The sequence below is a fragment of the Chroicocephalus ridibundus genome, chromosome 7 (genome assembly GCF_963924245.1).
Source record: "Chroicocephalus ridibundus chromosome 7, bChrRid1.1, whole genome shotgun sequence".
NCBI lineage: Eukaryota > Metazoa > Chordata > Aves > Charadriiformes > Laridae > Chroicocephalus > Chroicocephalus ridibundus.
Window position 1 is genome coordinate 46,057,212 of NC_086290.1, and position 16,908 is coordinate 46,074,119.

A 16,908-nucleotide genomic window follows, 5' to 3' on the forward strand; every position below is an offset into this window, starting at 1 on the left:
GTGGCCCCACAGACCTGGGGGCTGCAGGCTTTCCTGCTGCCTTCAGCCTCAAAACCACCCTTTCCCACTTGGCGCCGCGCCAGGCCCAAAAATGGCCATATGTCTGGAGACTGGTCCCACGCCTAAAGAGCCAGCAGGGAAAACTATGCCTTGTTGTAAAGCTCTTTGGGAACCGCTTGCGTAGCCCCACAGACCTGGGGGCTGCAGGCTTTTCTGGCACCTTCAGCCTCAAAACCACCCTTTCCCACATGGCGTCACGCCAGGCACAAAAATGGCCATATGTCTGGAGACTGGTCCCACGCCCAAAGAGCCAGCAGGGAAAACTATGCCTTGTTGTAAAGCTCTTTGGGAACCGCTTGCTTAGCCCCACAGACCTGGGGGCTGCAGGATTTCCTGCTGCCTTCAGCCTCAAAACCACCCTTTCCCACTTGGCGCCGCGCCAGGCCCAAAAATGGCCATATGTCTGGAGACTGGTCCCACGCCCAAGAGCCAGCAGGGAAAACTATGCCTTGTTCTAAAGCTCTTTGGGAACCGCTTGCGTAGCCCCACACACCTGGGGGCTGCAGGCTTTCCTGCTGCCTTCAGGCTCAAAACCACCCTTTCCCACTTGGCGTCGCGCCAGGCACAAAAATGGCCATAAGTCTGGAGATTGGTCCCACGCCCAAAGAGCCAGCAGGGAAAACTATGCCTTGTTCTAAAGCTCTTTGGGAACCGCTTGCGTAGCCCCACACACCTGGGGGCTGCAGGCTTTTCTGGCACCTTCAGCCTCAAAACCACCATTTCCCACATGGCGTCACGCCAGGCACAAAAATGGCCATATGTCTGGAGGTTGGTCCCACGCCGAAAGAGCCAGCAGGGAAAAATATGCCTTGTTGTAAAGCTCTTTGGGAACCGCTTGCGTAGCCCCACACACCTGGGGGCTGCAGGCTTTCCTGCTGCCTTCAGCCTCAAAACCACCCTTTCCCACTTGGCATCGCGCCAGGCACAAAAATGGCCATATGTCTGGAGACTGGTCCCACGCCCAAAGAGCCAGCAGGGAAAACTATGCCTTGTTCGAAAGCTCTTTGGGAACCGCTTGCGTAGCCCCACACACCTGGGGGCTGCAGGCTTTCCTGCTGCCTTCAGCCTCAAAACCACCCTTTCCCACTTGGCGCCGCGCCAGGCCCAAAAATGGCCATATGTCTGGAGATTGGTCCCACGCCCAAAGAGCCAGCAGGGAAAACTATGCCTTGTTCTAAAGCTCTTTGGGAACCGCTTGCGTAGCCCCACAGACCTAGGGGCTGCAGGTTTTCCTGCTGCCTTCAGCCTCAAAACCACCCTTTCCCACTTGGCCCCGTGCCAGGCACAAAAATGGCCATATGTCTGGAGACTGGTCCCACGCCCAAAGAGCCAGCAGGGAAAATTATGCCTTGTTCTAAAGCTCTTTGGGAACCGCTTGCGTAGCCCGACAGACCTGGGGGCTGCAGGCTTTCCTGCTGCCTTCAGCCTCAAAACCACTCTTTCCCACTTGGCGCCGCGCCAGGCCCAAAAATGGCCATATTTCTGGAGATTGGTTCCACGCCCAAAGAGCCAGCAGGGAAAACTATGCCTTGTACTAAAGCTCTTTGGGAACCGCTTGCGTAGCCCCACAGACCTGGGGGCTGCAGGCTTTCCTGCTGCCTTCAGCCTCAAAACAACCCTTTCCCACTGGCGCCGCGTCAGGCCCAGAAATGGCCATATGTCTAGAGATTGGTCCCACGCCCAAAGAGCCAGCAGGGAAAGCTATGCCTTGTTCTAAAGCTCTTTGGGAACCGCTTGCGTAGCCCCACACAGCTGGGGGCTGCAGGCTTTCCTGCTGCCTTCAGCCTCAAAACAACCCTTTCCCACTTGGCCCCGCGCCAGGCCCAAAAATGGCCATATTTCTGGAGATTGGTCCCACGCTCAAAGAGCCAGCAGGGAAAACTATGCCTTGTTCTAAAGCTCTTTGGGAACGGCTTGCGTAGCCCCACACAGCTGGGGGCTGCAGGCTTTCCTGCTGCCTTCAGCCTCAAAACAACCCTTTCCCACTGGCGCCGCGTCAGGCCCAGAAATGGCCAAATGTCTAGAGATTGGTCCCACGCCCAAAGAGCCAGCAGGGAAAGCTATGCCTTGTTCTAAAGCTCTTTGGGAACCGCTTGCATGGCCCCACATACCTGGGGGCTGCATGCTTGCCTGCTGCCTTCAGCCTCAAAACAACCCTTTCCCACTGGCGCCGCATCAGGCCCAGAAATGGCCACATGTCTAGAGATTGGTCCCACGCCCAAAGAGCCAGCAGGGAAAGCTATGCCTTTTTCTAAAGCTCTTTGGGAACCGCTTGCGTAGCCCCACACACCTGGGGACTGCAAGCTTTCCTGCTGCCTTCAGCCTCAAAACCACCCTTTCCGACTTGGCCCCACGCCAGGCACAGAAATGGCCATATGTCTGGAGACTGGTCCCACGCCCAAAGAGCCAGCAGGGAAAACTATGCCTTGTTCTAAAGCTCTTTGGGAACAGCTTGTGTAGCTCCACACACCTGGGGGCTGCAGGCTTTCCTGCTGCCTTCAGCCTCAAAACCACCCTTTCCCACTTGGCCCCGCGCCAGGCCCAAAAATGGCCATATTTCTGGAGACTGGTCCCACGCTCAAAGAGCCAGCAGGGAAAACTATGCCTTGTTCTAAAGCTCTTTGGGAACCGCTTGCGTAGCCCCACACACCTGGGGGCTGCAGGCTTTCCTGCTGCCTTCAGCCTCAAAACCACCCTTTCCCACATGGCGTCACGCCAGGCACAAAAATGGCCATATGTCTGGAGACTGGTCCCACGCCCAAAGAGCCAGCAGGGAAAACTATGCCTTTTTCTAAAGCTCTTTGGGAACCGCTTGCGTAGCCCCACACACCTGGGGGCTGCAGGCTTTCCTGCTGTCTTCAGCCTCAAAACCACCCTTTCCCACTTGGCCCCGTGCCAGGCACAAAAATGGCCATATGTCTGGAGACTGGTCCCACACCCAAAGAGCCAGCAGGGAAAACAATGCCTTGTTCTAAAGCTCTTTGGGAACCGCTTGCGTAGCCCCACAGACCTGGGGGCTGCAGGCTTTCCTGCTGCCTTCAGCCTCAAAACCACTCTTTCCCACTTGGCGCCGCGCCAGGCCCAAAAATGGCCATATTTCTGGAGATTGGTCCCACGCCCAAAGAGCCAGCAGGGAAAACTATGCCTTGTACTAAAGCTCTTTGGGAACCGCTTGCGTAGCCCCACAGACCTGGGGGCTGCAGGCTTTTCTGGCACCTTCAGCCTCAAAACCACCCTTTCCCACTTGGCGTCACGCCAGGCACAAAAATGGCCATATGTCTGGAGATTGGTCCCACGCCCAAAGAGCCAGCAGGGAAAACTATGCCTTGTTCTAAAGCTCTTTGGGAACCACTTGCGTAGCCCCACAGACCTGGGGGCTCCAGGCTTTCCTGCTGCCTTAAGCCTCAAAACAACCCTTTCCCACTTGGCGCCGCGCCATGCCCAAAAATGGCCATATATCTGGAGATTGGTCCGACGCCCAAAGAGCCAGCAGGGAAAACTATGCCTTGTTCTAAAGCTCTTTGGGAACCGCTTGCGTAGCTCCACACACCTGGGGGCTGCAGGCTTTCCTGCTGCCTTCAGCCTCAAAACCACCCTTTCCCACTTGGTGTCACGCCAGGCCCAAAAATGGCCATATGTCTGGAGATTAGTCCCTTTCTCAAAGAGCCAGCAGGGAAAAATATGCCTTGTTCTAAAGCTCTTTGGGAACCGCTTGCGTAGCCCCACACACCTGGGGGCTGCAGGCTTTCCTGCTGCCTTCAGCCTCAAAACCTCCATTTCCCAGGTGGCCCCGCGCCAGGCACAAAAACGGCCATATGTCTGGAGGTTGGTCCCACGCCGAAAGAGCCAGCAGGGAAAACTATGCCTTGTTCTAAAGCTCTTTGGGAACCGCTTGCGTAGCCCCACACACCTGGGGGCTGCAGGCTTTCCTGCTGCCTTCAGCCTCAAAACCTCCATTTCCCACGTGGCCCCGCGCCAGGCACAAAAACGGCCATATGTCTGGAGGTTGGTCCCACGCCGAAAGAGCCAGCAGGGAAAACTATGCCTTGTACTAAAGCTCTTTGGGAACCGCTTGCGTAGCCCCACAGACCTGGGGGCTGCAGGCTTTCCTGCTGCCTTCAGCCTCAAAACCACCCTTTCCCACTTGTCCCCGCGCCAGGCACAAAAATGGCCATATGTCTGGAGATTGGTCCCTTTCCCAAAGAGCCAGGAGGGAAAACTATACCTTGTTCTAAAGCTCTTTGGGAACCGCTTGCGTGGCCCCACAGACCTGGGGGCTGCAGGCTTTCCTGCTGCCTTCAGCCTCAAAACCACCCTTTCCCACTTGACGTCGCGCCAGGCACAAAAATGGCCATATGTCTGGAGACTGGTCCCACGCCCAAAGAGCCAGCACTGAAAACTATGCCTTGTTCTAAAGCTCTTTGGGAAGCGCTTGCGTAGCCCCACACACCTGGGGGCTGCAGGCTTTCCTGCTGCCTTCAGCCTCAAAACCACCCTTTCCAACATGGCGTCACGCCAGGCACAAAAATGGCCATATGTCTGGAGATTGGTCCCACGCCCAAAGAGCCAGCAGGGAAAACTATGCCTTGTTCTAAAGCTCTTTGGGAATGGCTTGCGTAGCCCCTCACACCTGGGGGCTGCAGGCTTTCCTCCTGCCTTCAGCCTGAAAACCACCCTTTCCCTCATGGCATCACGCCAGGCACAAAAATGGCCATATTTCTGGAGACTGGTCCCACGCTCAAAGAGCCAGCAGGGAAAAATATGCCTTGTTCTAAAGCTCTTTGGGAACGGCTTGCGTAGCCCCACACACCTGGGGGCTGCAGGCTTTCCTGCTGCCTTCAGCCTCAAAACCACCCTTTCCCACTTGGCGCCGCGCCAGGCCCAAAAATGGCCATATGTCTGGGGATTGGTCCCACGCCCAAAGAGCCAGCAGGGAAAACTATGCCTTGTTCTAAAGCTCTTTGGGAACGGCTTGCGTAGCCCCACACACCTGGGGGCTGCAGGCTTTCCTGCTGACTTCAGCCTCAAAACAACCCTTTCCCACTGGCGCCGCGTCAGGCCCAGAAATGGCCATATGTCTAGAGATTGGTCCCACGCCCAAAGAGCCAGCAGGGAAAGCTATGCCTTGTTCTAAAGCTCTTTGGGAACCGCTTGCATAGCCCCACATACCTGGGGGCTGCAGGCTTTCCTGCTGCCTTCAGCCTCAAAACAACCCTTTCCCACTGGCGCCGCGTCAGGCCCAGAAAAGGCCATATGTCTAGAGATTGGTCCCACGCCCAATGAGCCAGCAGGGAAAGCTATGCCTTTTTCTAAAGCTCTTTGGGAACCGCTTGCGTAGCCCCACACACCTGGGGGCTGCAGGCTTTCCTGCTGCCTTCAGCCTCAAAGCCACCCTTTCCCACTTGGCGCCGCGCCAGGCACAAAAATGGCCATATTTCTGGAGATTGGTCCCACGCCCAAAGAGCCAGCACTGAAAACTATGCCTTGTTCTAAAGCTCTTTGGGAACCGCTTGCGTAGCCCCACACACCTGGGGGCTGCAGGCTTTTCTGTCACCTTCAGCCTCAAAACCACCCTTTCCCACATGGCGTCACGCCAGGCACAAAAATGGCCATATGTCTGGAGGTTGGTCCCACGCCCAAAGAGCCAGCAGGGAAAACTATGCCTTGTTCTAAAGCTCTTTGGGAACGGCTTGCGTAGCCCCACAGACCTGGGGGCTGCAGGCTTTCCTGCTGCCTTCAGCCTCAAAACAACCCTTTCCCACTGGCGCCGCGTCAGGCCCAGAAATGGCCATATGTCTGGAGGTTGGTCCCACGCCCAAAGAGCCAGCAGGGAAAGCTATGCCTTGTTCTAAAGCTCTTTGGGAACCGCTTGCGTAGCCCCACACACCTGGGGGCTGCAGGCTTTCCTGCTGCCTTCAGCCTCAAAACCACCCTTTCCCACTTGGCGTCGCGCCAGGCACAAAAATGGCCATATGTCTGGAGACTGGTCCCACGCCCAAAGAGCCAGCAGGTAAAACTATGCCTTTTTCTAAAGCTCTTTGGGAACCGCTTGCGTAGCCCCACACACCTGGGGGCTGCAGGCTTTCCTGCTGCCTTCAGCCTCAAAACCACCCTTTCCCACTTGGCGCCGCGCCAGGCACAAAAATGGCCATATGTCTAGAGATTGGTCCCACGCCCAAAGAGCCAGCAGGGAAAACTATGCCTTGTACTAAAGCTCTTTGGGAACCGCTTGCGTAGCCCCACAGACCTGGGGGCTGCAGGCTTTCCTGCTGCCTTCAGCCTCAAAACCACCCTTTCCCACTTGTCCCCGCGCCAGGCACAAAAATGGCCATATGTCTGGAGACTGGTCCCACGCCCAAAGAGCCAGCAGGGAAAACTATGCCTTGTTCTAAAGCTCTTTGGGAACCGCTTGCGTAGCCCCACACACCTGGGGGCTGCAGGCTTTCCTGCTGCCTTCAGCCTCAAAACCACCCTTTCCCACTTGGCCCCGTGCCAGGCACAAAAATGGCCATATGTCTGGAGACTGGTCCCTTTCACAAAGAGCCAGGAGGGAAAGCTATGCCTTGTTCTAAAGCTCTTTGGGAACCGCTTGTGTAGCCCCACACACCTGGGGGCTGCAGGCTTTCCTGCTGCCTTCAGCCTCAAAACCTCCATTTCCCACGTGGCCCCGCGCCAGGCACAAAAACGGCCATATGTCTGGAGGTTGGTCCCACGCCCAAAGAGCCAGCAGGGAAAACTATGCCTTGTTCTAAAGCTCTTTGGGAACCGCTTGCGTAGCCCCACACACCTGGGGGCTGCAGGCTTTCCTGCTGCCTTCAGCCTCAAAACCACTCTTTCCCACTTGGCGCCGCGCCAGGCCCAAAAATGGCCATATTTCTGGAGATTGGTCCCACGCCCAAAGAGCCAGCAGGGAAAACTATGCCTTGTACTAAAGCTCTTTGGGAACCGCTTGCGTAGCCCCACAGACCTGGGGGCTGCAGGCTTTTCTGGCACCTTCAGCCTCAAAACCACCCTTTCCCACTTGGCCCCGCGCCAGGCACAAAAATGGCCATATGTCTGGAGATTGGTCCCACGCCCAAAGAGCCAGCAGGGAAAACTATGCCTTGTTCTAAAGCTCTTTGGGAACCACTTGCGTAGCCCCACAGACCTGGGGGCTCCAGGCTTTCCTGCTGCCTTAAGCCTCAAAACAACCCTTTCCCACTTGGCGCCGCGCCATGCCCAAAAATGGCCATATATCTGGAGATTGGTCCGACGCCCAAAGAGCCAGCAGGGAAAACTATGCCTTGTTCTAAAGCTCTTTGGGAACCGCTTGCGTAGCTCCACACACCTGGGGGCTGCAGGCTTTCCTGCTGCCTTCAGCCTCAAAACCACCCTTTCCCACTTGGTGTCACGCCAGGCCCAAAAATGGCCATATGTCTGGAGATTGGTCCCTTTCTCAAAGAGCCAGCAGGGAAAAATATGCCTTGTTCTAAAGCTCTTTGGGAACCACTTGCGTAGCCCCACACACCTGGGGGCTGCAGGCTTTCCTGCTGCCTTCAGCCTCAAAACCTCCATTTCCCACGTGGCCCCGCGCCAGGCACAAAAACGGCCATATGTCTGGAGGTTGGTCCCACGCCGAAAGAGCCAGCAGGGAAAACTATGCCTTGTTGTAAAGCTCTTTGGGAAACGCTTGCGTAGCCCCACACACCTGGGGGCTGCAGGCTTTCCTGCTGCCTTCAGCCTCAAAACCTCCATTTCCCACGTGGCCCCGCGCCAGGCACAAAAACGGCCATATGTCTGGAGGTTGGTCCCACGCCGAAAGAGCCAGCAGGGAAAACTATGCCTTGTACTAAAGCTCTTTGGGAACCGCTTGCGTAGCCCCACAGACCTGGGGGCTGCAGGCTTTCCTGCTGACTTCAGCCTCAAAACCACCCTTTCCCACTTGTCCCCGCGCCAGGCACAAAAATGGCCATATGTCTGGAGATTGGTCCCTTTCCCAAAGAGCCAGGAGGGAAAACTATACCTTGTTCTAAAGCTCTTTGGGAACCGCTTGCGTGGCCCCACAGACCTGCGGGCTGCAGGCTTTCCTGCTGCCTTCAGCCTCAAAACCACCCTTTCCCACTTGACGTCGCGCTAGGCACAAAAATGGCCATATGTCTGGAGACTGGTCCCACGCCCAAAGAGCCAGCACTGAAAACTATGCCTTGTACTAAAGCTCTTTGGGAAGCGCTTGCGTAGCCCCACACACCTGGGGGCTGCAGGCTTTCCTGCTGCCTTCAGCCTCAAAACCACCCTTTCCAACATGGCGTCACGCCAGGCACAAAAATGGCCATATGTCTGGAGATTGGTCCCACGCCCAAAGAGCCAGCAGGGAAAACTATGCCTTGTTCTAAAGCTCTTTGGGAATGGCTTGCGTAGCCCCACACACCTGGGGGCTGCAGGCTTTCCTCCTGCCTTCAGCCTCAAAACCACCCTTTCCCTCATGGCATCACGCCAGGCACAAAAATGGCCATATTTCTGGAGACTGGTCCCACGCCCAAGAGCCAGCAGGGAAAACTATGCCTTGTTCTAAAGCTCTTTGGGAACCGCTTGCGTAGCCCCACACACCTGGGGGCTGCAGGCTTTCCTGCTGCCTTCAGCCTCAAAACCACCCTTTCCCACTTGGCGCCGCGCCAGGCCCAAAAATGGCCATATGTCTGGGGATTGGTCCCACGCCCAAAGAGCCAGCAGGGAAAACTATGCCTTGTTCTAAAGCTCTTTGGGAACCGCTTGCGTAGCCCCACAGACCTGGGGGCTGCAGGCTTTCCTGCTGACTTCAGCCTCAAAACAACCCTTTCCCACTGGCGCCGCGTCAGGCCCAGAAATGGCCATATGTCTAGAGATTGGTCCCACGCCCAAAGAGCCAGCAGGGAAAGCTATGCCTTGTTCTAAAGCTCTTTGGGAACCGCTTGCATAGCCCCACATACCTGGGGGCTGCAGGCTTTCCTGCTGCCTTCAGCCTCAAAACAACCCTTTCCCACTGGCGCCGCGTCAGGCCCAGAAAAGGCCATATGTCTAGAGATTGGTCCCACGCCCAATGAGCCAGCAGGGAAAGCTATGCCTTTTTCTAAAGCTCTTTGGGAACCGCTTGCGTAGCCCCACACACCTGGGGGCTGCAGGCTTTCCTGCTGCCTTCAGCCTCAAAGCCACCCTTTCCCACTTGGCGCCGCGCCAGGCACAAAAAAAGCCATATGTCTAGAGATTGGTCCCACGCCCAAAGAGCCAGCAGGGAAAACTATGCCTTGTTCTAAAGCTCTTTGGGAACCGCTTGCGTAGCCCCACACACCTGGGGGCTGCAGGCTTTTCTGTCACCTTCAGCCTCAAAACCACCCTTTCCCACATGGCGTCACGCCAGGCACAAAAATGGCCATATGTCTGGAGGTTGGTCCCACGCCCAAAGAGCCAGCAGGGAAAACTATGCCTTGTTCTAAAGCTCTTTGGGAACCGCTTGCGTAGCCCCACACACCTGGGGGCTGCAGGCTTTCCTGCTGCCTTCAGCCTCAAAACAACCCTTTCCCACTGGCGCCGCGTCAGGCCCAGAAATGGCCATATGTCTGGAGGTTGGTCCCACGCCCAAAGAGCCAGCAGGGAAAGCTATGCCTTGTTCTAAAGCTCTTTGGGAACCGCTTGCGTAGCCCCACACACCTGGGGGCTGCAGGCTTTCCTGCTGCCTTCAGCCTCAAAACCACCCTTTCCCACTTGGCGTCGCGCCAGGCACAAAAATGGCCATATGTCTGGAGACTGGTCCCACGCCCAAAGAGCCAGCAGGTAAAACTATGCCTTTTTCTAAAGCTCTTTGGGAACCGCTTGCGTAGCCCCACACACCTGGGGGCTGCAGGCTTTCCTGCTGCCTTCAGCCTCAAAACCACCCTTTCCCACTTGGCGCCGCGCCAGGCACAAAAATGGCCATATGTCTAGAGATTGGTCCCACGCCCAAAGAGCCAGCAGGGAAAACTATGCCTTGTACTAAAGCTCTTTGGGAACCGCTTGCGTAGCCCCACACACCTGGGGGCTGCAGGCTTTCCTGCTGCCTTCAGCCTCAAAACCACCCTTTCCCACTTGTCCCCGCGCCAGGCACAAAAATGGCCATATGTCTGGAGACTGGTCCCACGCCCAAAGAGCCAGCAGGGAAAACTATGCCTTGTTCTAAAGCTCTTTGGGAACCGCTTGCGTAGCCCCACAGACCTGGGGGCTGCAGGCTTTCCTGCTGCCTTCAGCCTCAAAACCACCCTTTCCCACTTGGCCCCGTGCCAGGCACAAAAATGGCCATATGTCTGGAGACTGGTCCCTTTCACAAAGAGCCAGGAGGGAAAACTATGCCTTGTTCTAAAGCTCTTTGGGAACCGCTTGTGTAGCCCCACACACCTGGGGGCTGCAGGCTTTCCTGCTGCCTTCAGCCTCAAAACCACCCTTTCCCACTTGACGTCGCGCCAGGCACAAAAATGGCCATATGTCTGGAGACTGGTCCCACGCCCAAAGAGCCAGCACTGAAAACTATGCCTTGTTCTAAAGCTCTTTGGGAAGCGCTTGCGTAGCCCCACACACCTGGGGGCTGCAGGCTTTCCTGCTGCCTTCAGCCTCAAAACCACTCTTTCCCACTTGGCGCCGCGCCAGGCCCAAAAATGGCCATATTTCTTGAGATTGGTCCCACGCCGAAAGAGCCAGCAGGGAAAACTATGCCTTGTACTAAAGCTCTTTGGGAACCGCTTGCGTAGCCCCACACACCTGGGGGCTGCAGGCTTTTCTGGCACCTTCAGCCTCAAAACCACCCTTTCCCACATGGCGTCACGCCAGGCACAAAAATGGCCATATGTCTGGAGACTGGTCCCACGCCCAAAGAGCCAGCAGGGAAAACTATGCCTTGTTCTAAAGCTCTTTGGGAACGGCTTGCGTAGCCCCACAGACCTGGGGGCTGCAGGCTTTCCTGCTGCCTTCAGCCTCAAAACAACCCTTTCCCACTGGCGCCGCGTCAGGCCCAGAAATGGCCATATGTCTAGAGATTGGTCCCACGCCCAAAGAGCCAGCAGGGAAAGCTATGCCTTGTTCTAAAGCTCTTTGGGAACCGCTTGCATAGCCCCACATACCTGGGGGCTGCATGCTTTCCTGCTGTCTTCAGCCTCAAAACAACCCTTTCCCACTGGCGCCGCATCAGGCCCAGAAATGGCCATATGTCTGGAGGTTGGTCCCACGCCCAAAGAGCCAGCAGGGAAAGCTATGCCTTGTTCTAAAGCTCTTTGGGAACCGCTTGCGTAGCCCCACACACCTGGGGGCTGCAGGCTTTCCTGCTCCCTTCAGCCTCAAAACCACCCTTTCCCACTTGGCGTCGCGCCAGGCACAAAAATGGCCATATGTCTGGAGACTGGTCCCACGCCCAAAGAGCCAGCAGGGAAAACTATGCCTTGTTCTAAAGCTCTTTGGGAACCGCTTGCGTAGCCCCACACACCTGGGGGCTGCAGGCTTTCCTGCTGCCTTCAGCCTCAAAAACACCCTTTCCCACTTGGCCCCGTGCCAGGCACAAAAATGGCCATATGTCTGGAGACTGGTCCCTTTCACAAAGAGCCAGGAGGGAAAACTATGCCTTGTTCTAAAGCTCTTTGGGAACCGCTTGTGTAGCCCCACACACCTGTTGGCTGCAGGCTTTCCTGCTGCCTTCAGCCTCAAAACCTCCATTTCCCACGTGGCGTCACGCTAGGCACAAAAACGGCCATATGTCTGGAGGTTGGTCCCACGCCCAAAGAGCCAGCAGGGAAAACTATGCCTTGTTCTAAAGCTCTTTGGGAACCGCTTGCGTAGCCCCACACACCTGGGGGCTGCAGGCTTTCCTCCTGCCTTCAGCCTCAAAACCACTCTTTCCCACTTGGCGCCGCGCCAGGCCCAAAAATGGCCATATTTCTTGAGATTGGTCCCACGCCGAAAGAGCCAGCAGGGAAAACTATGCCTTGTACTAAAGCTCTTTGGGAACCGCTTGCGTAGCCCCACACACCTGGGGGCTGCAGGCTTTTCTGGCACCTTCAGCCTCAAAACCACCCTTTCCCACATGGCGTCACGCCAGGCACAAAAATGGCCATATGTCTGGAGATTGGTCCCACGCCTAAAGAGCCAGCAGGGAAAACTATGCCTTTTTCTAAAGCTCTTTGGGAACCGCTTGCGTAGCCCCACAGACCTGCGGGCTGCAGGCTTTCCTGCTGCCTTAAGCCTCAAAACAACCCTTTCCCACTTGGCGCCGCGCCATGCCCAAAAATGGCCATATGTCTGGAGATTGGTCCCACGCCCAAAGAGCCAGCAGGGAAAACTATGCCTTGTTCTAAAGCTCTTTGGGAACCGCTTGCGTAGCTCCACACACCTGGGGGCTACAGGCTTTCCTGCTGCCTTCAGCCTCAAAACCACCCTTTCCCACTTGTCCCCGCGCCAGGCACAAAAATGGCCATATGTCTGGAGACTGGTCCCACGCCCAAAGAGCCAGCAGGGAAAACTATGCCTTGTTCTAAAGCTCTTTGGGAACCGCTTGCATAGACCCACATACGTGGGGGCTGCAGGCTTTCCTGCTGCCTTCAGCCTCAAAACAACCCTTTCCCACTGGCGCCGCGTCAGGCCCAGAAATGGCCATATGTCTGGAGACTGGTCCCACGCCCAAAGAGCAGCAGGGAAAGCTATGCCTTGTTCTAAAGCTCTTTGGGAACCGCTTGCATAGCCCCACATACCTGGGGGCTGCATGCTTTCCTGCTGCCTTCAGCCTCAAAACAACCCTTTCCCACTGGCGCCGCATCAGGCCCAGAAATGGCCACATGTCTAGAGATTGGTCCCACGCCCAAAGAGCCAGCAGGGAAAGCTATGCCTTGTTCTAAATCTCTTTGGGAACCGCTTGCGTAGCCCCACACACCTGGGGGCTGCAGGCTTTCCTGCTGCCTTCAGCCTCAAAACCACCCTTTCCCACTTGGCCCCGCGCCAGGCCCAAAAATGGCCATATTTCTGGAGACTGGTCCCACGCCCAAAGAGCCAGCAGGGAAAACTATGCCTTGTTCTAAAGCTCTTTGGGAACCTCTTCCGTAGCCCCACACAAACTGGGGGCTGCAGGCTTTCCTGCTGCCTTCAGCCTCAAAACCACCCTTTCCCACATGGCGTCACGCCAGGCACAAAAATGGCCATATGTCTGGAGGTTGGTCCCACGCCCAAAGAGCCAGCAGGGAAAACTATGCCTTGTTCTAAAGCTCTTTGGGAACCGCTTGCGTAGCTCCACACACCTGGGGGCTGCAGGCTTTCCTGCTGCCTTCAGCCTCAAAACCACCCTTTCCCACTTGTCCCCGCGCCAGGCACAAAAATGGCCATATGTCTGGAGACTGGTCCCACGCCCAAAGAGCCAGCAGGGAAAACTATGCCTTGTTCTAAAGCTCTTTGGGAACCGCTTGCATAGACCCACATACGTGGGGGCTGCAGGCTTTCCTGCTGCCTTCAGCCTCAAAACAACCCTTTCCCACTGGCGCCGCGTCAGGCCCAGAAATGGCCATATTTCTGGAGATTGGTCCCACGCCCAAAGAGCCAGCAGGGAAAACTATGCCTTGTACTAAAGCTCTTTGGGAACCGCTTGCATAGCCCCACAGACCTGGGGGCTGCAGGCTTTTCTGGCACCTTCAGCCTCAAAACCACCCTTTCCCACTTGGCGTCACGCCAGGCACAAAAATGGCCATATGTCTGGAGACTGGTCCCACGCTCAAAGAGCCAGCAGGGAAAACTATGCCTTGTTCTAAAGCTCTTTGGGAACCGCTTGCGTAGCCCCACAGACCTGCGGGCTGCAGGCTTTCCTGCTGCCTTAAGCCTCAAAACAACCCTTTCCCAATTGGCGCCGCGCCATGCCCAAAAATGGCCATATGTCTGGAGATTGGTCCCACGCCCAAAGAGCCAGCAGGGAAAACTATGCCTTGTTCTAAAGCTCTTTGGGAACCGCTTGCGTAGCTCCACACACCTGGGGGCTGCAGGCTTTCCTGCTGCCTTCAGCCTCAAAACCACCCTTTCCCACTTGTCCCCGCGCCAGGCACAAAAATGGCCATATGTCTGGAGACTGGTCCCACGCCTAAAGAGCCAGCAGGGAAAACTATGCCTTGTTCTAAAGCTCTTTGGGAACCGCTTGCATAGACCCACATACGTGGGGGCTGCAGGCTTTCCTGCTGCCTTCAGCCTCAAAATCACCCTTTCCCACTGGCGCCGCGTCAGGCCCAGAAATGGCCATATGTCTAGAGATTGGTCCCACGCCCAAAGAGCCAGCAGGGAAAGCTATGCCTTGTTCTAAAGCTCTTTGGGAACCGCTTGCATAGCCCCACATACCTGGGGGCTGAATGCTTTCCTGCTGCCTTCAGCCTCAAAACAACCCTTTCCCACTGGCGCCGCATCAGGCCCAGAAATGGCCACATGTCTAGAGATTGGTCCCACGCCCAAAGAGCCAGCAGGGAAAGCTATGCCTTGTTCTAAAGCTCTTTGGGAACCTCTTGCGTAGACCCACACACCTGGGGGCTGCAGGCTTTCCTGCTGCCTTCAGCCTCAAAACCACCCTTTCCCACATGGCGTCACGCCAGGCACAAAAATGGCCATATGTCTGGAGGTTGGTCCCACGACCAAAGAGCCAGCAGGGAAAACTATGCCTTGTTCTAAAGCTCTTTGGGAACCGCTTGCGTAGCCCCACACACCTGGGGGCTGCAGGCTTTCCTGCTGCCTTCAGCTTCAAAATCACCCTTTCCCACTTGGCCGCGCGCTAGGCACAAAAATGGCCATATGTCTGGAGACTGGTCCCACGCCCAGAGAGCCAGCAGGGAAAACTATGCCTTGTTCTAAAGCTCTTTGGGAACGGCTTGCGTAGCCCCACACACCTGGGGGCTGCAAGCTTTCCTGCTGCCTTCAGCCTCAAAACCACTCTTTCCCACTTGGCGCCGCGCCAGGCCCAAAAATGGCCATATTTCTGGAGATTGGTCCCACGCCCAAAGAGCCAGCAGGGAAAACTATGCCTTGTACTAAAGCTCTTTGGGAACCGCTTGCATAGCCCCACAGACCTGGGGGCTGCAGGCTTTTCTGGCACCTTCAGCCTCAAAACCACCCTTTCCCACTTGGCGTCACGCCAGGCACAAAAATGGCCATATGTCTGGAGACTGGTCCCACGCTCAAAGAGCCAGCAGGGAAAACTATGCCTTGTTCTAAAGCTCTTTGGGAACCGCTTGCGTAGCCCCACAGACCTGCGGGCTGCAGGCTTTCCTGCTGCCTTAAGCCTCAAAACAACCCTTTCCCAATTGGCGCCGCGCCATGCCCAAAAATGGCCATATGTCTGGAGATTGGTCCCACGCCCAAAGAGCCAGCAGGGAAAACTATGCCTTGTTCTAAACCTCTTTGGGAACCGCTTGCGTAGCTCCACACACCTGGGGGCTGCAGGCTTTCCTGCTGCCTTCAGCCTCAAAACCACCCTTTCCCACTTGTCCCCGCGCCAGGCACAAAAATGGCCATATGTCTGGAGACTGGTCCCACGCCTAAAGAGCCAGCAGGGAAAACTATGCCTTGTTCTAAAGCTCTTTGGGAACCGCTTGCATAGACCCACATACGTGGGGGCTGCAGGCTTTCCTGCTGCCTTCAGCCTCAAAATCACCCTTTCCCACTGGCGCCGCGTCAAGCCCAGAAATGGCCATATGTCTAGAGATTGGTCCCACGCCCAAAGAGCCAGCAGGGAAAGCTATGCCTTGTTCTAAAGCTCTTTGGGAACCGCTTGCATAGCCCCACATACCTGGGGGCTGAATGCTTTCCTGCTGCCTTCAGCCTCAAAACAACCCTTTCCCACTGGCGCCGCATCAGGCCCAGAAATGGCCACATGTCTAGAGATTGGTCCCACGCCCAAAGAGCCAGCAGGGAAAGCTATGCCTTGTTCTAAAGCTCCTTGGGAACCGCTTGCGTAGCCCCACACACCTGGGGGCTGCAGGCTTTCCTGCTCTCTTCAGCCTCAAAACCACCCTTTCCTACTTGGCATCGCGCCAGGCACAAAAATGGCCATATGTCTGGAGACTGGTCCCACGCCCAAAGAGCCAGCAGGGAAAACTATGCCTTGTACTAAAGCTCTTTGGGAACCGCTTGCGTAGCTCCACACACCTGGGGGCTGCAGGTTTTCCTGCTGCCTTCAGCCTCAAATCCACCCTTTCCCACTTGACCAGGCGCCAGGCCTAAAAATGGCCATATTTCTGGAGACTGGTCCCACGCCCAAAGAGCCAGCAGGGAAAACGATGCCTTGTTCTAAAGCTCTTTGGGAACCGCTTGCGTAGCCCCACACACCTGGGGGCTGCAGGCTTTCCTGCAGCCTTCAGCCTCAAAGACACCCTTTCCCACTTGGCGCCGCGCCAGGCCCAAAAATGGCCATATTTCTGGAGATTGGTCCCACGCCAGAAGAGCCAGCAGGGAAAACTATGCCTTGTACTAAAGCTCTTTGGGAACCGCTTGCGTAGCCCCACACACCTGGGGGCTGCAGGCTTTCCTGCTGCCTTCAGCCTCAAAACCACCCTTTCCCACTTGGCGTCACGCCAGGCACAAAAATGGCCATATGTCTGGAGATTGGTCCCACGCCCAAAGAGCCAGCAGGGAAAACTATGCCTTGTTCTAAAGCTCTTTGGGAACCGCTTGCGTAGCCCCACAGACCTGCGGGCTGCAGGCTTTCCTGCTGCCTTAAGCCTCAAAACAACCCTTTCCCACTTGGCGCCGCGCCATGCCCAAAAATGGCCATATGTCTGGAGATTGGTCCCACGCCCAAAGAGCCAGCAGGGAAAACTATGCCTTGTTCTAAAGCTCTTTGGGAACCGCTTGCGTAGCTCC